Source organism: Lissotriton helveticus, chromosome 10, assembly GCF_964261635.1.
Source record: "Lissotriton helveticus chromosome 10, aLisHel1.1, whole genome shotgun sequence".
Lineage (NCBI taxonomy): Eukaryota > Metazoa > Chordata > Amphibia > Caudata > Salamandridae > Lissotriton > Lissotriton helveticus.
Genome location: NC_136071.1, coordinates 702,777,702 through 702,799,847, shown reverse-complemented (window position 1 = coordinate 702,799,847; position 22,146 = coordinate 702,777,702).

Here is a 22,146-nt window from a genome sequence, read left to right as displayed (position 1 = left end):
TTAAGGTTAAAAAAAATATATATATCTGTAAGCGTGCTCCGGCGCGCTTACGTTACGGGTTTTGTTTGCGCTGCAGAGCCGATACGTCACGATTATGCGACGCGTCATGAGGCGTCTCACGTGGCTATGTGATACGTCACGCAATAAAGAATATATTTTACAGCTATAGATATTAGCTTTTAAAAAACCAATGAAATTCACTGAAAAAACCATAGGTTATAGACCATATATAGTTAGGAATTTGCATTTACAAAACCTTGAAAATTCACTGAAAAAACCATAGGTTAGAGACCATATATAGTTATCTGGACATTTTATTGACATAAAACCAATGAAATTCCATATATAGTTAGTTGCACTAACTATATATCGCGCACCCGCAATCCACTGCTGATGATGTCACATATTACATCATTCATGACATGGTCAGTGACATCACTGATGACATCACTGATGACATCTCAAATGACATCACTGATGACATCATGACACACCAATACCAGTTACTACATACACACTCACTGATTCCTACGTCTACACACACATTCACTCATTCACCCATACAATCACTCATACATACAGTCACTCATTATTACAACACTATCATATGCACTCATACACCTATGCAGACACTCACACACTGCCACTCATCCATGGAGTTACTCACACACCTAGTCAGTCCTGTAAAGAATCAATCACACTTCGATTTCCTCATCTATACAGTTAAACACAGAACACCATACTTCAGTGACATCACTGATGACATCACTGATGACATCTCAAATGACATCACTGATGACATCACTGATGACATCTCAAATGACATCACTGATGACATCATGACACACCAATACCAGTTACTACATATGCACTCACTGATTCCTACGTCTATACACACATTCACTCATTCACCCATACAATCACTCATACATACAGTCACTCATTATTACAACACTATCATATGCACTCATACACCTATGCAGACACTCACACACTGCCACTCATCCATGGAGTTACTCACACACCTAGTCAGTCCTGTAAAGAATCAATCACACTTCGATTTCCTCATCTATACAGTTAAACACAGAACACCATACTTTTTCACACATATACTAACACATACTTACTCTCTTATACAATCACTGATACAAGTACACATTGATATGCACAGAGTCACACACCTCCCAGCCAGCCACACACACACTCAGTCTTCCATACATCCACTCATTCTTCAATATGTAAAACATATTTAAACTTTACAAAAACACACAGACACTAGATGATGTCATCAGTGATGTCATCAGTGATGTCATTTGAGATGTCATCAGTGATGTCATCAGTGATGTCATTTGAGATGTCATCAGTGGTGTCATCAGTGATGTCACTGACCATGTCATGTGACATCATCAGCAGTGGATTGCGGGTGCGCGATATATAGTTAGTGCAACTAACTATATATGGAATTTCATTGGTTTTATGTCAATAAAATGTCCAGCTAACTATATATGGTCTCTAACCTATGGTTTTTTCAGTGAATATATATATATATATATATATATATATATATATATATATATATATATATGAAGAAAGCAGTCCAGGTTCCGAATAGATGTCGGAATCAACGGTCGGGACCTCAAAATGCCTCGTAACCAGCAGTAAACACAGCCTCAAGGAAAATAAATCCACCAGTGGAAACAGGGAAGACGTAGTTTTATTTAGGGTGACGCGTTTCACTCTACAAGAGAGCTTGTTCACACAGCGCGCCAGAAACAAAAAGAGTGTTTATATAGTAAGCAAAAACAAGGGACTCAAATGAAAAACACCAATGCTACACGCCTTCTCAGAGTAATAGGCATAAAAGATGGACTACAAAAGAAAACGTAATGGGGAAACAAAGTAACAAAGAACATATCCAGTAAAATACTGAAAAGCTCACGGTCACAAATATTTACACGATGTTTAAACATACTAGAATGTAGCAAGTATTAATATTATATACACAGGAATAATTTACAAAAGGGAACAATGTATTTACAATACATAATGACGGCCAATGCCATAATGACCCTTTCTGAGGCAAGGCTGCTCAAATATACAAGAACAAGAAAATAATGACATAGTGCCAAAATAACCTTGCCAAACTGAACTTAAAATAAGCAGCTAAGAAATGATCCTGTGCAAAGAATTACGAACATACTACAAGAGTGTAAATGGGACCACAGCAAAAATGAGAAAAATGAATAATAAACCAAAATCGAATAAGCAATGAAATGAGAGAAAGCAGAAAAACAAAAAATGGAATAATAAATGGGTGATAGTAAAAAAGACAATATATACAAGATATATATAATGAGCTACAGCTTAGAGGAGAATGCTTGACAGGACCCCACATAATTACATTGCATACAATATTTTGCAAATAGATGTCAAATATAACAAGAAAAATCATTTCAATATCAGAAAAAAACACCTAAATCAAGTATATACAAATGAAGGTTAACCAGCCGGCCAACCACTTTGTGATAATCTACGTCACATCAGAAAACATGAATCAAAGTAAGAATGATTTTATATATCAAGACCTGTCACCATACAGTTTACAAGAAATTGCTCAAATCTTCGGTCAAGTTTAAACCATTTGGGGCCTTGGTATCTAAGGCATGAATTAAATGAGATTCTTTCTGCCGAAGAAGTTTCATCCTGTCCCCTCCCCGTCCGGGTTGAGGTACAGAGCACAAAACTGTATATTCGAGATCCCTTAATTTTTTATCGTGGACAGCTCGAAAATGTCTCGAGACAGGATAGTTGTTGTCGCTATTAACAATAGCACGGATGTGTTGCAGGATCCGTTGGTGTACCGGAAGTTTAGTACTTCCGATGTACTCCAAGTTGCATGTGCATCTGAGTTTGTACACAACATATTCCGATCTGCATGTAAGGTGTTCACGAATAGGGACAGGTGTGGAGCAAAATGCGGTGCAATAGTAGGTACTATTTTTGGCAAAAGTGCAGGCTCGGCACGAAGAGCATCGGAAGAACCCAGTTTTCATGGTCAAACTCTTTTTAGGAGGAACCTCCGGCATGGCTCTGTCAAGAGCATCTCGCATGCTGGGAGCTCTTCTAAATGTAATGTTAGGTCTAGTGGGCAATATAGGTCCAAGAATGACATCCGTGAGGATTATAGGCCATTCTGAAGTAATAATACCCCTAATTTTGTGTTCTTGAGTGCTATAGTTGGTAATAATGCGCACAGTGCTATCAGCAGTGGAGACCTTTGGAGCCTTGGGCATCAACAATGTTTTACGTTCAAAACTGCAAGCTTTGTGGAGAGCCTTATCAAGAATGGAATCAGAGTAACCCCTATGAATGAAACGTTGTCTAGATTCATTGAGACATTTTTCCAGGGAGTCATTTTCACTGCATATTCTGCAGATACGAATGAACTCCCCATAGGGCATGCTCTGAATTGTGTGGCCAGGGTGAGAACTGTGAGCATGTAAAATTGAGTTGCCTGCAGTAGCCTTTCTGTGTAGGCAAGTTTCAATTTGGTTGTTTTTGATGAAAATGTTTACATCAAGAAATTCAGCTGAGTCAGTCGTGATGGTAGAGGTGAACTTGAGATTAAAAGAATTCATATTGACCTCTCTAACAAACATTTCAGCTTCGTTCACTGATCCCTGCCAGTTGATACAGACGTCATCTATAAAACGCCAATAGTGTTTGATGTGAGGTAACCATTGGCGGTGTGTGGATTTGAGCTCGTGCTCCTCCCACCAGCCCACATGCAAACATGAGTAGCTGGGGGAGAAACACGAGCCCATCGCCACACCGCGAAGTTGTTGATATATCTGACCCTGGAACTTAAAAAAGTTAGTAGTTAAGCAGATATTTAACATTTCCATCAACATAATGTTATGCTCACGAAAACAAATGTCTCTTCTTTCCAAAAAATATTTACATGCTTGCATGCCATGTTGATGGTGTATCGACGTGTACAACGATTCGATATCCATTACCAAAAATAGTAGATTCGCATTCCATTCCACTTCCATAAGTTTAATAAGAAAATCCGTAGTGTCCTTAACAAAAGATGGAAGATTCTGCATATGTGTCTGCAGAAAAAAGTCTATATATTTGGAGAGGTTTTCATTGTTGCTTCCAATAGCAGCTATAATAGGACGACCTGGAATAGGTGTAACTTGTTTGTGAATTTTCGGTAGAAAATACAATACCGGTGTGATGGGATGATCTTTTACCAGAAAATTACATTCGTCTTTAGTGAGTAAACCTTTCCGCTTCCATGTGTGGATTTGTTTGCGTGTAGACTCATTACATTTGTTCATCGCAAACTGGGAAGTTAAATGATAGCAGGAGGAATCATTAAGGTGTCTCTGGTCTTCAGTGATGTAGTCCTTAGTCGACCATAGCACAGTATTTCCTCCCTTATCAGCATTTTTAATTATAATGTCTTTGTTCTTTTGAAGTTTACTCACCAGTCTATGGTATTGCTTGTCATTGTATTTAGATTGATTCTTCTGACTCAGAATATTCCTGTTTAGTGTTTCAATTCAACAATCACTCTGTCACTGAAAACATCCACCGAATCACGGGGCATGATTGGTAGAAAAGTAGATTTTGGACGAAAAGGAGTGTTTGCTGAGCAGCTTGTCACAATACTTTGACTCACAGTAGGAGTGGGTTGTGAATCATTCTCAAAAGCTAGATCCAGCAAGTTTTGTAGCCCCGCTACATCTTGGACTTTCAATCCTGGTGTCATCATATTAACTTCGGTTGTAGACTCAGTTTGATTCCTTTTGGCTTCGAGTCTAAAGTCTTTAATAGTGCAACTAACTATATATGGAATTTCATTGGTTTTATGTCAATAAAATGTCCAGCTAACTATATATGGTCTCTAACCTATGTTTTTTTCAGTGAATATATATATATATATATATATATATATATATATATATATATATATATATATATATATATATTCACTGAAAAAAACCATAGGTTTCACGCCAATTATAGTTAGGAATTAGCATTTAAAAAACCTATTAAATTCACTGAAAAAACCATAGGTTTCACACCAGTTATACTTAGGTGGAAATTTTACTCGCATAAAACCATTGAAATTCCCACGTTATAGTTAGTTGGACTCACTATAACTTGCGCGTGCAATGCACTGCTGATGACGTCACATATTACATCACTCATGACATGGTCAGTGACAGAATCACGTTCAGACTCCTCACCCACGCACACAAGGCTCTCCACGACCAAGGCCCCAAGTACCTCAACAACCGCCTGACCTTCTGCATGCCCACCCGCCAGCTACGGTCGTCCAGCCTCGCCCTCGCCGCTGTTGCACGCATCCGCAGAGCCACCGCCGGAGGAAGATCCTTCTCACACCTGGCAGCCAAGACATGGAACTCCCTCCCCATACACCTTCGGATAACCCAGGACCACCTATCCTTCAGGAAGCTACTCAAGACCTGGCTTTTCGAGCAGTAGCGGACCCCTCTCCCCCAACGCTTTGAGACCCTTTCGGGTGAGTAGCGCGCTATACAAATGTCAGTAATTGATTGATTGATTGATTGATAAAAGTATTTTGGATAGTGTTCTATTGCTCATTGACAGCATGTATGAGTGAATCTACAGGTAAGTGATTAGATGTGTGTATACATCTATGAATCACTGAGTGAATTTTTAGATACTTGTATTGCTGTGACAATGGATTCAAATATGATACTCTGTATTTTACAAAGAGTGATGAAAAATTTTAATAGTGTATGAAAAGGTGTATGTGATTGTCACGTGGATGATGTCATCAGTGATGTCACTGACCATGTCATGAATGATCTAATATGTGACATCATCAGCAGTGGATTGTGGGTGCGCGAAATATAGTTAGTACAACTAACTATATAGGAGCAATTTCAATGGTTTTGTATGAGTGAAATGTCCAGCTAACTATAACACCCCTAAAACTTATAGTTTTTTGAGTGAATATATATATGTGCATATGTGTGCGTGTAGAGAGAGGTAGAGAGGTAGAGGTGTAGAGGTAGAGGTAGAAAGGTAGAGGTAGAGAGTAGTAGAGAGAGAGGTAGAGAGTAGAGAGTGAGTATTAGAGAGTAGAGAGTGAGTAGTAGAGATTAGTAGACAGAGTAGCAGAGAGTGAGTAGTAGAGTGAGTAGTAGAGAGTGAGTAGTAGAGTAGTAAAGAGTGAGTATTAGAGTGAGTAGTAGAGAGTAGTAGAAGAGAGTAGTAGAGAGTAAGTAGTATATAGTGAGTAGTAGAATGAGTAATAGAGGGAGTAGTAGAGAGTGAGTAGTAGAGAGTAGTAGAGAGTAGTAGAGAGAGAGAGAGTAGTAGAGAGTGAGTAGTAGAGAGTAGTAGAGAGTGAGTAGTAGAGAGACTAGTAGAGCATAGTAGAGTATTAGAGAATGAGGAGTAGAGAGTAGTGGAGTAGTAGAGTGAGTAGTAGGGAGTAGTAGAGAGTGAGTAGTAGAGTGAGTAGTAGAGAGTAGTACAGAGCAAGTAGTAGAGTGTGTAGTAGAGAGTGAGTAGTAAAGAGTAGTAGAGAGAGAGTAGTCGATTGAGTAGTAGAGAGTGAGAAGTAGAGAGAGTAGTAGAGAGTGAGTAGTAGAGAGTAGTAGAGAGCGAGCAGTAGAGAGTGAATAGTGGAGAGTGAGTAGTGGAGAGTAGTAGAGAGCGAGTAGTAGAGAGTAAAGAGTAGAGAGTGAGTAGTAGAGAGTGAGTAGTAGAGAGTAGTAGAGTGAGTAGTAGAGAGAGAGTAGTAGAGAATGAGTAGTAGAGTAGTAGAGAGTGAGTGGTAGAGAGTAGTAGAGAGTGAGTGGTAGAGAGTGAGTAGTAGAGAGCTAGTAGTAGAGAGCGAGTAGTAGAGACAGTAGTAGAGAGCAGTAGAGTAGTGGAGAGTGAGTAGTAGAGAGTAGTAGAGAGTGAGTAGTAGAGAGTGAATAGTAGAGAGTAGTAGAGAGTAAATAGTAGAGTAGTAGAGGGGGTATGGTATAGAGTAGTAGAGAGTAGTAGTGAGTAGTAGAGAGTAGTAGAGAGTGAGTAGTAGAGAGTAGTAGTAGAGAATAGTAGAGAGTGAGTAGTAGAAAGTAGTAAAGATTGAGTAGTAGAGAGTGAGTAGTAGAGATTAGTAGAGTAGTAGAGTGAGTAGTAGAGAGTGAGTAGTAGAGAGTGAGTAGTAGAGAGAGAGTAGTAGAGAGTAGTAGAGAGTGAGTAGTAGAGTAGTAGTGAGTAGTCAGTCAGTGTTAGTCAGTCAGTGTCAGTGTCAGTCAGTCAGTAAGTGTCAGTCAATCAGTGTCAGTCAGTGTCAGTCAATCAGTGTCATTCAGTGAGTGTCAGCCAATCAGTGTCAGTCAGTCAGTGTCAGTCAGTCAGTGTCAGTCAATCAGTGTCAGTCAGTCAGTGTCAGTCAATCAGTGTCAGTCAGTGTCAGTCGGTGTCAGTGTCAGTCAATCAATGTCAGTCAGTGTCAATCAGTCAGTGTCAGTCAGTCAGTCAGTGTCAGCTAGAGCAGCTCTGCTGACCTGGTTCCCTGGCTCTAAAGCAGCTCTGCTGACCTGGTTCTCTGACTCTAAAGCAGTTCTGTTGACCTGGTTCTCTCCCTCTAAAGCAGCTCTGCTGACCTGGTTTCTCTGGCTCTACAGCAGGTCTGCTGACCTGGTTCTCTCCCTCTAGAGCAGCTCTGCTGGCCTGGTTCTTTGGCTCTAGAGCAGCTCTGCTGACCTGGTTCTCTGGCTCTAAAGCAGCTCTGCTGACCTGGTTCTCTGGCTCTAAAGCAGCTCTGCTGACCTGGTTCTCTGGCTGCTCTAGAGCAAGTCAGCAGACCCAGTTCTTAGGCTACAGAGCAGCTCTGCTGATCTGGTTCTCTGGCTCTAAAGCAGCTCTGCTGACCTGGTTCTATGGCTCTAAAGCAGTTCTGCTGACAAGGTTCTCTGGCTCTAGAGCAGCTCTGCTGACCTAGCTCTCTCCCTCTAGAGCAGCTCTGCTGACCTGGTTCTCTCCCTCTAAAGCAGCTCTACTGACCTGGTTTCTCTGGCTCTACAGCAGCTCTGCTGACCTGGTTCTCTGGCTCAAGAGCAGCTCTGCTGGCCTGGTTCTTAGGCTCTAGAGCAGCTCTGCTGACCTGGTTCTCTCCCTCTAAAGCAGCTCTACTGACCTGGTTTCTCTGGCTCTACAGCAGCTCTGCTGACCTGGTTCTCTGGCTCAAGAGCAGCTCTGCTGGCCTGGTTCTTAGGCTCTAGAGCAGCTCTGCTGACCTGGTTCTCTGGCTCTAAAGCAGCTCTGCTGACCTGGTTCTCTGGCTCTAGAGCAGCTCTGCTGACCTGGTTCTCTGGCTCTAAAGCAGCTCTGCTGACTTGGTTCTCTGGCTCTAAAGCAGCTTTGCTGGCCAGGTTCTCTGGCTCTAAAGCAGCTCTGGTGACCTGGGTCTCTCTTTCTAAATCAGCTCTGCTGCTGACCTGGTTTCTCTGGCTCTACAGCAGCTCTGCTGACCTGGTTCTCTGGCTCTAGAGCAGCTCTGCTGACCTAGTACTTAGCCTCTAGAGCAGCTCTGCTGACCTGGTTCTCTGGCTCTAAAGCAGCTCTGCTGACCTGGTTCTCTGGCTCTAAAGCAGTTCTGCTGAACTTGTTCTCTGGCTCTACAGCAGCTCTGCTGACCTGGTTCTCTGGCGCTAAAGCAGCTCTGCTGACCTGGTTCTTAGGCTCTAGAGCAGCAGCTCTGCTGACTTGGTTCTCTGGCTCAAAAGCAGCTCTGCTGACCTGGTTCTATGGCTCTAGATCAGCTCTGCTTACCTGATTCACTGGCTCTAGATCGGCTCTGCTGACCTGGTTCTCCCTCTCTAAATCAGCTCTGCTGACCTGGTTCTCTGCCTCTAGAGCAGCTCTGCTGACCTTGGTCTATGGCTCTAAAGCGGCTCTGCTGGCCTGGTTCTCCGGCTCTAGAGCAGCTCTGCTGACCTGGTTTTCTGGCTCTAAAGCAGCTCTGCTGACCTGGTTCTCGCCCTCTAAAGCAGCTCTGCTGACCTGGTTTCTCTGGCTCTAGAGCAGCTCTGCTGACCTGGTTTTCTGGCTCTAAAGCAGCTCCGCTGACCTGGTTCTATGGCTCTAAAGCAGCTCTGCTGACCTGGTTCTCTGGCTCTAAAGCACCTCTGCTGACCTGGTTCTCTGGCTCTAGAGCAGCTCTGCTGACCTGGTTCTCTGGCTCTAAAGCAGTTCTGCTGACCTGGTTCTCTCCCTCTTAAGAAGCTCTGCTGACCTGGTTCTCTGGCTCTAAAGCAGTTCTGCTGACCTGGTTCTCTCCCTCTTAAGCAGCTCTGCTGGCCTGGTTCTCTCCCTCTAAAGAGCTCAGCTGACCAAGTTCTCTGGCTCTAAAGCAGTTCTGCTGACCTGGTACTCTGCCTCTGGAGCAGCTCTGCTGACTTGGTTCTGTGGCTCTAAAGCAGCTCTGCTGACCTGGTTCTCTGGCTCTAAAGCAGTTCTGCTGACCTGGTTCTCTCCCTCTTAAGCAGCTCTGCTGACCTGGTTCTCTGGCTCTAAAGCAGTTGTGCTGACCTGGTTCTCTCCCTCTTAAGCAGCTCTGCTGACCTGGTTTCTCTGGCTCTACAGCAGCTCTGTTGACCTGGTTCTTGGCCTCTAGAGCAGCTCTGCTGACCTGGGTCTCTGGCTCTAGAGCAGCTCTGCTGACCTGGGTCTCTGATTCTAGAGCAGCTCTGCTGACCTGCTTCTTAGGCTCTAGAGCAGCTCTGCTGACCTGGTTCTCTGGCTCTACAGCGGCTCTGCTGACCTGGTTTCTCTGGCTTTAAAGCAGCTCTGCTGGCCTGGTTCTCTGCGCTCACGATGCACGCACCCGACTTCTCGAAAATATATTTAAAACTAATATTTTATTTTAAGTACAAATATATTATTTTTATGAATATCTTAGATAATCTCTTGCCCTAATATGTATATTAAAGACCCATACATATAATTTTGGAACATCATTTTTTTGTGGGAGTTGCGCACCCAGTGTACCCCAGCACGTATATGACGTCACGCGGGACCCGCCAGCATGCAAGCGTCTCGTACCGTAATGCGCATGTGTCGTGAATGCACGGGAGCAGGAGTCGCGGCAGGTCGCATACCAATCGCGCACATCATGTAATATTAAATATATATGATGTAACTGAAAAACACGCAGCCTTCGCACACCATACGCGGATCCTTCACGACTTTTCTAAAATGGCGTCTAGAATCCACCCACCCACCGTGATGTGTACGCTTTGAGTGCGCGACTCCCAAAAAAATTTGAACTTTTTTTTTTAAAGAAAATAATATAAATATATTAAAATAAAAAATGAAAACAAAGAAATTAATCAATATTTCAGTTGAATTTTTTGTAAATATTTTTTTACAATTTTCAGAAAAATATATAATATTATTTAATTAATAAAATATTTATAAATAAACAGCTAAAAAACTGTAGAAAATCAGTACAAAAATAGGTATAACTACTATCACACTTAAAAATTAGCATTTAAAAAACCTTTGAAATTCACTGAAAAAACATAGGTTTCAGAGACATTATAGTTAGAAATTAGCATTTAAAAAACCTTAGAAAGTCACAGAAAAAACATATGTTTCACAGGTGTTATAGTTAGTTTGCCATTTCACTCGTACAAAACCATAGCAATTCCTCCGTTATAGTTAGTTCTGCTAACTATAACTTGTGAGCCCGCAATGCACTGCTGATGATGTCACATATTGCATCATTCATGGTCAGTGACATCACTGATGACATCTCAAATGACATCACTGATGACATCATCCACGTGACAATCTGATACACCTCATCATACACAAGTATTACCTTTCATCACTCATTGTAAAATACAGAGTACCATATTTGAAACCATTGACACACCAATACCAGTTTCTAAAAACCCACTAAGTGATTCCTACATCTACACACACATCTAAATGCTTACCTATAGATTCACTCATACATGCTGTCAATGATCAATAGAACACTATTAAATATACTTATACACCTACATCGACATTACACACCAGGAAACATCCTATTCACTTATGCAGTCATTCTACTCACTTATGCAAACAATTGATCATACTTACATTTACTAAGCTACACACTTATACAAACACCACTTTATTTATTCGTATACATAGTAAATCATACTTAGTGCGTTATAAAATTACTATTACAAGTATACAGTTTTCGATAGTCACTCATACGATCACTGAGTCTTATGTATACTTATTTATATACAACTGTCACATACACACTGTTCGACCTGTCAGCCCTAGGGTGGCCTTTCCCTATTTTTTTTGCCCTTGCCTCACTTTTTCCCACCTTCTTTTTGTTGGCCTTAGGTCTCCGGGCACCTTCCCATTGCCAATCAATGCTGAGGTGCAGGGGCTCTCTACTTCAAACATGGCTGCCACTGCCCCCTGCTACTGCAGCGTAGTCTTTTTCTTGTAGTACCCTAGTTGCCAGGAACTGGCTAGGACCCCAAACGTTGCTGCAATGCCAGCCTTCCATCGCCTGCCCATAGTTAGAGTGGGGAAACCCATGGAACCTTCCAGAATAGAGGCAGAGCCTATTTTTGTCGCCTTAGATAGTGGTCCCCTGACCTGGGCATATATAAGGAAAGGAGCAAAACTTTTTAGTCAGTTGGGGCATCACTGACCTGGGGGACCTACGCAGGAGACATAGGTAGTGTGGCCTAGTCAGGGGCCTATGCCACTGGGAGTGACAGGGCTTAGATGCTGCCCTCCAAGTAGAGTGAGGAACCCTGAACTACCCCACTAATCTAGCCCAGCGGGAGGGGAACCCAGGGACCACCTGCAGTGACCTGCTGACAAGCCTTCAACTCACCCCCCCTTTTTTAAGAAACCAGGAACCTGCTTCCTTAGAAGGGCGCCAGAATGAACAAGCGACGAGAAGAGACTCCCCTGTGCTAATCAGGACTACTGGGGGATCAACCACGTACTGGACTGTGCTGCACCTGCGCCCCCTGCCTTCACCCCGGGCCTGCGCTGTCCTGCCTAACTCCCCCTGACTGAACTCCCCTGACTGAACTGTCTAAATTGCTGTCCTGCCATATCTCTACTGCCATAGAGCGCTGTAACCATCTAAAGACTGTGGCTGCTAAACCTGCTGCCTGCCTGAGGTGCCATTTCTGCCCCGTGAGAAGCGCTGACAGCATTATCCCCCAAAGCGCTACACAGCCCCTCAGCGCTGGGCCTGGAAGCGCTGTGTTCTTCAAAACTGCCATTAACCCTGAGGCGCTATCTGCGCCGGCACGTCCTACGCCCCAAGCGCCAATTGGCCTGCATGTGCGCTGTGTGACCCCCGTGAAGCGCTGCCTGTGAAATGCTCTGTGCCACTCACCGCCGTGGCCCGGAAGCCTTCTGAGGGCCCGCCAGCCCTGTCACGGTCAGGCGCCGAGCTGCTGAGGCCCTCACTGCTGCCCACATTGTCCCGGCGGCCCTCTCTGGGCATCTCGCCAGTAGGCCGCGCTAGGCCTCGAAGGCTGGGGTCACCCGCACCACGTGACGGGGGCACCGTGTCATCGGCTGCGCCCCAGCCTTCCTTGCCAGTGATTGGGGGAGAGGCTGTGACGCCCCCGCTAGCCGCGCTGCAATTGGCAGTCGCGGGCGCGCCTCCCCTCAGCCTCCGGTGATTGGCTCACGGGCCCAGGCCAGGCCGAGAGAGAGGCCCGGGCCCGTCCTCCGGCAACTGCTGTGCATGGCTGGTCCCGAGGCCGAAGGAGCAGGAAGGAGGCCCGGGACCAGCCCCCCTAACAACGTGAAGCCCGGAGAGGGCCCGCACTGCCAGACGCGCCGGAGGGCTCCAGAAGGAGCACGAGCCCTCCTGCATCACCTGAAAACGCCGCAAGGGCTCCCCGAGGAGCCCGAAGACCACAAGGTAAACCCTGTCAGCCCTAGGGTGGCCTTTCCCTATTTGTTTTGCCCTTGCCTCACTTTTTCCCACCTTCTTTTTATTGGCCTTAGGTCTCCGGGCACCTTCCCATTGCCAATCAATGCTGAGGTGCAGGGGCTCTCTACTTCAAACATGGCTGCCACTGCCCCCTGCTACTGCAGCGTAGTCTTTTTCTTGTAGCACCCTAGTTGCCAGGAACTGGCTGGGACCCCAAACGTTGTTGCAATGCCAGCCTTCCATCGCCTGCCCATAGTTAGAGTGGGGAAGCTCATGGAACCTTCCAGAATAGAGGCAGAGCCTATTTTTGTCGCCTTAGAGAGTGGTCACCTGACCTGGGCATATATAAGGAAAGGAGCAAAACTTTTTAGTCAGTTGGGGCATCACTGACCTGGGGGACCTACGCAGGAGACATAGGTAGTGTGGCCTAGTCAGGGGCCTATGCCACTGGGAGTGACAGGGCTTAGATGCTGCCCTCCAAGTAGAGTGAGGAACCCTGAACTAGCCCACTAATCTAGCCCAGCGGGAGGGGAACCCAGGGACCACCTGCAGTGACCTGCTGACAAGCCTTCAACTCACCCCCCCTTTTGTAAGAAACCAGGAACCTGCTTCCTTAGAAGGGCGCCAGAATGAACAAGCGCCGAGAAGAGACTCCCCTGTGCTAATCATGACTACTGGGGGATCAACCACGTACTGGACTGTGCTGCACCTGCGCCCCCTGCCTTCACCCCGGGCCTGCGCTGTCCTGCCTAACTCCCCCTGACTGAACTCCCCTGACTGAACTGTATAAATTGCTGTCCTGCCATATCTCTACTGCCATAGAGCGCTGTAACCATCTAAAGACTGTGGCTGCTAAACCTGCTGCCTGCCTGAGGTGCCATTTCTGCCCCGTGAGAAGCGCTGACAGCATTATCCCCCAAAGCGCTACACAGCCCCTCAGCGCTGGGCCTGGAAGCGCTGTGTTCTTCAAAACTGCCATTAACCCTGAGGCGCTATCTGCGCCGGCACGTCCTACGCCCCAAGCGCCAATTGGCCTGCATGTGCGCTGTGTGACCCCCGTGAAGCGCTGCCTGTGAAAAGCTCTGTGCCACTCACCGCCGTGGCCCGGAAGCCTTCTGAGGGCCCGCCAGCCCTGTCACGGTCAGGCGCCGAGCTGCTGAGGCCCTCACTGCTGCCCACATTGTCCCGGCGGCCCTCTCTGGGCATCTCGCCAGTAGGCCGCGCTAGGCCTCGAAGGCTGGGGTCACCCGCACCACGTGACGGGGGCACCGTGTCATCGGCTGCGCCCCAGCCTTCCTTGCCAGTGATTGGGGGAGAGGCTGTGACGCCCCCGCTAGCCGCGCTGCAATTGGCAGTCGCGGGCACGCCTCCCCTCAGCCTCCGGTGATTGGCTCACGGGCCCAGGCCAGGCCGAGAGAGAGGCCCGGGCCCGTCCTCCGGCAACTGCTGTGCATGGCTGGTCCCGAGGCCGAAGGAGCAGGAAGGAGGCCCGGGACCAGCCCCCCTAACAACGTGAAGCCCGGAGAGGGCCCGCACTGCCAGATGCGCCGGAGGGCCTCAGAAGGAGCACGAGCCCTCCTGCATCACCTGAAAACGCCGCAAGGGCTCCCCGAGGAGCCCGAAGACCACAAGGTAAACCCTGTCAGCCCTAGGGTGGCCTTTCCCTATTTTTTTTGCCCTTGCCTCACTTTTTCCCACCTTCTTTTTGTTGGCCTTAGGTCTCCGGGCACCTTCCCATTGCCAATCAATGCTGAGGTGCAGGGGCTCTCTACTTCAAACATGGCTGCCACTGCCCCCTGCTACTGCAGCGTAGTCTTTTTCTTGTAGCACCCTAGTTGCCAGGAATTGGCTGGGACCCCAAACGTTGTTGCAATGCCAGCCTTCCATCGCCTGCCCATAGTTAGAGTGGGGAAGCTCATGGAACCTTCCAGAATAGAGGCAGAGCCTATTTTTGTCGCCTTAGAGAGTGGTCACCTGACCTGGGCATATATAAGGAAAGGAGCAAAACTTTTTAGTCAGTTGGGGCATCACTGACCTGGGGGACCTACGCAGGAGACATAGGTAGTGTGGCCTAGTCAGGGGCCTATGCCACTGGGAGTGACAGGGCTTAGATGCTGCCCTCCAAGTAGAGTGAGGAACCCTGAACTAGCCCACTGATCTAGCCCGGCGGGAGGGGAACCCAGGGACCACCTGCAGTGACCTGCTGACAAGCCTTCAACTCACCCCCCCCCTTTTTTAAGAAACCAGGAACCTGCTTCCTTAGAAGGGTGCCAGAATGAACAAGCGCCGAGAAGAGACTCCCCTGTGCTAATCAGGACTACTGGGGGATCAACCACGTACTGGACTGTGCTGCACCTGCGCCCCCTGCCTTCACCCCGGGCCTGCGCTGTCCTGCCTAACTCCCCCTGACTGAACTCCCCTGACTGAACTGTCTAAATTGCTGTCCTGCCATATCTCTACTGCCATAGAGCGCTGTAACCATCTAAAGACTGTGGCTGCTAAACCTGCTGCCTGCCTGAGGTGCCATTTCTGCCCCGTGAGAAGCGCTGACAGCATTATCCCCCAAAGCGCTACACAGCCCCTCAGCGCTGGGCCTGGAAGCGCTGTGTTCCTCAAAACTGCCATTAACCCTGAGGCGCTATCTGCGCCGGCACTTCCTACGCCCCAAGCGCCAATTGGCCTGCATGTGCGCTGTGTGACCCCCGTGAAGCGCTGCCTGTTAAAAGCTCTGTGCCACTCACCGCCGTGGCCCGGAAGCCTTCTGAGGGCCCGCCAGCCCTGTCACGGTCAGGCGCCGAGCTGCTGAGGCCCTCACTGCTGCCCACATTGTCCCGGCGGCCCTCTCTGGGCATCTCGCCAGTAGGCCGCGCTAGGCCTCGAAGGCTGGGGTCACCCGCACCACGCACCACGTGACGGGGGCGCCGTGTCATCGGCTGCGCCCCAGCCTTCCTTGCCAGTGATTGGGGGAGAGGCTGTGACGCCCCCGCTAGCCGCGCTGCAATTGGCAGTCGCGGGCGCGCCTCCCCTCAGCCTCCGGTGATTGGCTCACGGGCCCAGGCCAGGCCGAGAGAGAGGCCCGGGCCCGTCCTCCGGCAACTGCTGTGCATGGCTGGTCCCGAGGCCGAAGGAGCAGGAAGGAGGCCCGGGACCAGCCCCCCTAACAACGTGAAGCCCGGAGAGGGCCCGCACTGCCAGACGCGCCGGAGGGCTCCAGAAGGAGCACGAGCCCTCCTGCATCACCTGACAACGCCGCAAGGGCTCCCCGAGGAGCCCGAAGACCACAAGGTAAACCCTGGGGAGGAGGGTGGAAGGCCGGAAAAGGCCCCGGGTTCGCCCCTCCCCGGGAGAAACTGTTGCTGGGTCCCGTGGGCCCTGATTGGCCCCTTAAGGAACTGGAACTGAGCCAAAGTCCTGCCAGACACCTTTGGGGTATAAGATTATTAAAGTTAACCCCATGTTGGGGGACTGACTGTTCGGAAGGAGGTTCAAATGCCTGTCTTTACCAGATGAAAAGGTTTATGTTTACCCAATGAGATGTTTACCTTTACCTGATAAAATGCTTAGTTCAGCCTAGTGACCTGGTTAGCCCTGATTTAGGAAATGTTCATTACCGGCGAATGAGGTTAATGAAATGCTTATTCCTGCTTAAGGAAATGTTTTATTCTTGCATAAGTAGTTTTATTCCTGCCTAGTGTGATGTTGTCTGATCTTTAAGGAAATTAGTTCTTGCTATTGTGATTTTTGATGGCTCTACCTGAAATGTACTTGAATGTCACTTTAATGACTTCCTTGCAGGGGCGGGCTTCATGAAATGTTCCTGGTGATAAGCTACAGTGATTATTGAATTGCATCCCTGATGAAATGTTTTAATAGGGGAAGGTATCGAGTGATTGACTACCCTGCATTTTATCCTAGATAAAAACTAGTGTTTTAATCCCACTCACGGGGGTGGTGTCAGTCATTGTGTGCGTTTTACTGTCTCAGTGGCTGAGTGTGCTGTGTAATCACTTAACACCTGAGCTTTCGGGTGCCTACCTGCTCGTGCCAGGCTACCCCCGGGGAACTGGTGACCCCAGTTCCTACACACTGCCTTTTATATTTCTAGCTTGTTAGACATGTATCATTGAGAAATATATTTACTCATCACCATACCCATAAAGAGATTCAGTCACCCAAACAACTGTTTCCACATACAGTCTTAACCTCATATACCTAGTAAAACAACTATTTACACATTTTTGGACAGTCACACACCTCCCACTCAACCACACACACATTCACTATCCCATACAAATACTCACTTAACTAACATACTGATACTCAAAAAAACAACTAATAACCCGTATACACACTCGTGTAGCTACTCACCAACCCATGCAGCCACTTATACACAAAGTGAGACACTGATACATATATTTATATATTTAAACATTACTCGCTAATATATGTATTCACTAAGATATACTTAATAAGTCAGTTAACCAATCAATTTTTTTTTTTTAAACCATCCATTTAGACACTTATTTACCCATTTATTCTTCCATTGACCTTTAGATATACATATATAAAACATATTTATTTTTCAGAATGACACACATTCACTGGATGGTGTCATCAGTGATGTCATTTGAGATGTTATCAGTGATGTCATGAGTGATGTCACTGACCATGTCATGAGTGATGTAATATGTGACGTCATCAGCAGTGCATTGTGGGCGCGCGAGTTATAGTTAGTTAAACTAACTATTATGGGGGAATTTCAATGGTTTTTTTATGAGTGAAATGTCCAGCTAACCATAACATGTGTGAAACCTATGGTTTTTTCAACAAATTTGCAAGGTTTCTTAAATGCTAATTCCTCAATATAATGTGTGTGAAACCTATGGTTTTGTCAGTGAATATAGATATATATATATATATATTACCTACTGGCGGTCGCCAGTAGGTAGTTATAGTTAGGACCTAGTTTCCATAGGAAATCCGCAACATTCTATTGGGAATAACTTTGGGGCCGGTTGGTGAATCTTCGCGAATTTTTCAAAGAAGATGGTCCGCTCTGCTCCACTGCCTTTCCTGAAAGTCTTGGGAAGATTTGTCAACCGGGGGCCGAGAAAAAAGGGGGGGTCCCAAAACGTGTTTTCCTCATGTTAATTTCCATAGGACGATTAGACACGGCTACAGCCCGAACCGCTGAACGGAATTACACCAAATTTAGGAAAATGGTAGGGTCTGGTACGCAGATCACCCTTTTGGTTAAATGGTGTAAATCCCTCCAGTAGTTCCTGGGAAAATCAAAAGAAAAAAATATGTATATATGGGCGAAGCCTAACCACACATTTCATTGTGAGATCTGATTGGCTGTCAGCACTTTATCCAAGAAGTGTTGGCAGCCATCTTGGGACCAATATACATGATAGCACCTCATTAAAAATCATTGCAGTTAATAGAAGGTTTTTGGTCTTTAGTTACATTATAAATCATTTGTTGATGGTACCATACTCATTTTAGGAATTGTGGTGTGTTCTAAGGTGATTTTACCATGTGAAAAAGCCTTCTGCTGGGATATCATGAATCATGTTTGAAAGAAAACTAATATCTCATGCTTTTCCCACAGTGGTTTGGAAGGGGATCTATAAGCTAAACTGATAGCATATTTTCTGTAAATTCACATTATCTTTCTCAGTCATGTGAGAATGAAGTCTGACATTCTCAGTAAAACAAGTACATCCAACAAGGACAGAGACTGTCTGTTGATTCCTTTGTGTTCTACTGCAGCTTCCCAGAGTGTTCTAAAGAACAACTAGAGCGCTAACAGTCCTACTTATTACTAAGGTATGGCACACCTGAAGCCATCTTGATTGGAATAAAGTGATAACTCTTAAAACATTTAATTAAAGAGAAACAAAATGAGGGGGTTCATTTTGCCATAGAAAGTATGATTAGTGCTGCAGAAAGAAACATTAGGGCACATTTTAAGTGACTTCTCAAATCCTCTTCTATTTCATTAAAACCATTCTGACATGCAGTCTCCCAAGATGGCCACCAGAGACAAAAGAGCCCAAATGTAGCCCAAATATCACCCAGATGTAGCCCAAGTATAGCCCAATGACAGAATGTCCCAGAGTGTTCTAAAGAACAACTAGAGCGCTAACAGTCTTACTCATGACAAAAGTATGCCACACCTGAAGTCATCTTGATTGGAAAACAGTGGTAACACTTAAAACATTTAATTTGCAAAGGAACAAAATGAGGGGGTTAATTTTGCCACAGAAATTATGATTAGTGCTGAAGAAAGAAAAATTAGGGCACATTTTGACTTCTCAAATCCTCTTCTATTTCATGAAAAAAATTCTGACATGCAGACTGAAACATGCACTTTGAATACCAGCAGCAGACTTCCCTGGTGAGCAGTAGCTTTACTACAGTGATCTAATGAGCAACTAGAGTGCTAACATTCAGAATTTATGGCAAATGTGTGACACATCTTAATGCCTTCGTGATGGAACCAAAGTAAACAAGCATTGAAAATGGAATAGATCTCGCCCTCGTTTAAGTTAAAGCCATTCTGTTTGTAATGAGGTGGCTTTCTAGCTTTGCTTTTATTAGTGTTTTTCAAACTTTCATGTAAATAACATGTATATGTATGCTTATATGTATATGCATGCATGCATTTATATTTGTATTTATATAGCTATGCAGATTATATATGTTTATATATGTATGTATACATATATACACATACATATATATATGCATATGCATATATATGCATATATATATGTGTATATGGGTGCGTGTAGAGAGAGGTAGAGAGGTAGAGGTGTAGAGGTAGAGAGGTAGGGGTAGAGAGGTAGAGGTAGAGAGGTAGAGACTAGTAGAGTGAAGTAGAGAGAAGTAGAGAGAGGTAGAGAGTAGAGAGTAGTAGTAGAGAGTAGTGGAGAGCAGTAGAGAGAGAGTAGAAGAGTGAGTAGTAGAGAGTAGTAGAGTGAATAGTAGAGTGAGTAGTAGAGAGTAGTAGAGAGTGAGTAGTAGAGAGTGAGTAGTATAGAGTAGAGAGAGTAAGTAGTAGAGTGAGTAGTAGAGAGCAGTAGAGAGTGAGTTGTAGAGAGTAGTAAAGAGTGAGTAGTAGAGAGTAGTAGAGCGTGAGTAGTAGAGAGTGAGTAGTAGAGAGTGGGTAGTAGAAAGGGATTAGTAGAGAGTGAGTAGCAGAGAGAGAGAATAGTAGAGAGTAGTGGAGAGTGAGTAGTAGAGTGAGTAGTAGAGAGTAGTAGAGAGTAGTAGAGAGAGAGTAGTAGAGAGTGAGTAGTAGAGAGTAGTAGAGAGTGAGTAGTAGAGAGTGAGTAGTAGAGAGTAGTAGAGAGAGTAGTAGAGAGTGAGTAGTAGAGAGTAGTAGAGAGTGAGAAGTAGAGAGTGAGTAGTAGAGAGTAGGAGAGAGTGAGTAGTAAAGAGTGAGTAGTAGAGAGAGAGAGTAGTAGAGAGTGAGTAGTAGAGAGTAGTAGAGAGTGAGCAGTAGAGAGTAGTAGATAGTGAGTTGTAGGGAGTGAGTAGTACAGAGAGAGTAGTAGAGAGTAGTAGAGTAGTAGAGAATGAGTAGTAGAGAGTGAGTATTAGAGAGTAGTGGAGTAGTAGAGAGTGAGTAGTAGAGAGTAGTGGAGAATATTCCAAAGTTTGGCACAGCACCACTTGCACAACAAGTCCAATCAAATCATATCACTTAGAGTCCTTATTGAAGCGCTGAATCTTGGTGTATATTCAAATGCTTTTATTTTCCTTAATTTATGTAACACAGCCAGCCGACGTGTTTCGTTCTGTACAACAGAAAATCTTCAGGGCGTTCTTATTTCCTTCAAGTTATGTCGGTATCCTGTTGTCAGATAACTAGATATTTCTTCCAAATGTTAGACGAGTCATAAGTACATTTTTTATTCAAAGTGACTGGGTATTAATTTTACCCACACAATTCGGGCAGAATGAGTAATTTATAGCATCCTCAAAGACAGTCTTTCAAAAATTCCAAAGTGTAGGACATGATAATCCAAATCCAAATGTTTCTCAAGAAAAGTCATTTTCAATTGTTTGGAATATCGGCATTTGGGCAGATATGACATACGGACACGGTTTATGACTTTTCTTGAGAAACATTTGGATTTGGATTGTCATGTCCTATACTTTGGAATTTTTGAAAGACTGACTTTGAGGATGCTATAAATTACTCAAGTCCATGGATGCTGCTAGGAACGCCCCCAGCAACACCGATTGCACGCACCTTTAACGCAAGACACTGCGTTAAAGGGACAGATATTTATCAGGCAGGATTACACCACAAAAAGTGGCTTAGACCTGCCTGATAAATATCACTCAGTCTTCTGCGCCACCGGAACGTCACAAAAAGTGACGTTCGGAGGCGCAAGGGGCACGTAAATAAGGCCCCATAGGTTTCACACTCGTTATAGTTAGGAATTAGCATTTAAAAAACCTTTGAAATTCACTGAAAAAACCATAGGTTTCACACCAATTATAGTTAGCTGGACATTTTACTCATAAAAACCCATTGAAATTCCCCCGTTATAGTTAGTTGTACTCACTATAACTCGAGCGCCCGCAATCCACTGCTGATGATGTCACATATTACATCATTCATGACATGGTTAGTTACATCACTGATGACATCACTGATGACATCTCAAATGACATCACTGATGACATCATCCAGTGGATGTGGTTTGCTTTGATATTTAAATATGTATTATAAATACACTACTTTGCATTGAAGAATGAGTGGATATATAAATATAAATGTGTGGATGGTGGATTTAGTAACAGTCTCATTGATTGTTTCCTTGACTAATTTGTAGAGTCTCACTATATCTAATGTGTAGTTACTAAACTGTGTGAAAGTCTTTATTGCTTTGTCTTAATTGCTATGTTAAAGACTATATTTTTTATTGGTTTCTCAACTGAGTATTTGTATGGGTAAATGAATGTCTATGCGCTTTGGTGGGGGGTGTGTGATTGCCCAAAAATGTGTGAATAGTTCATTCAGTAGGTATATGAGGTTAAGACTACATGTTATAACAGTTGTTTCAGGGAGTGTAAATGTTTATGGGTGTGGTGGTGATGAAATATTTCTCTCAATGGTACATCTCCATTAAACTTGAAAA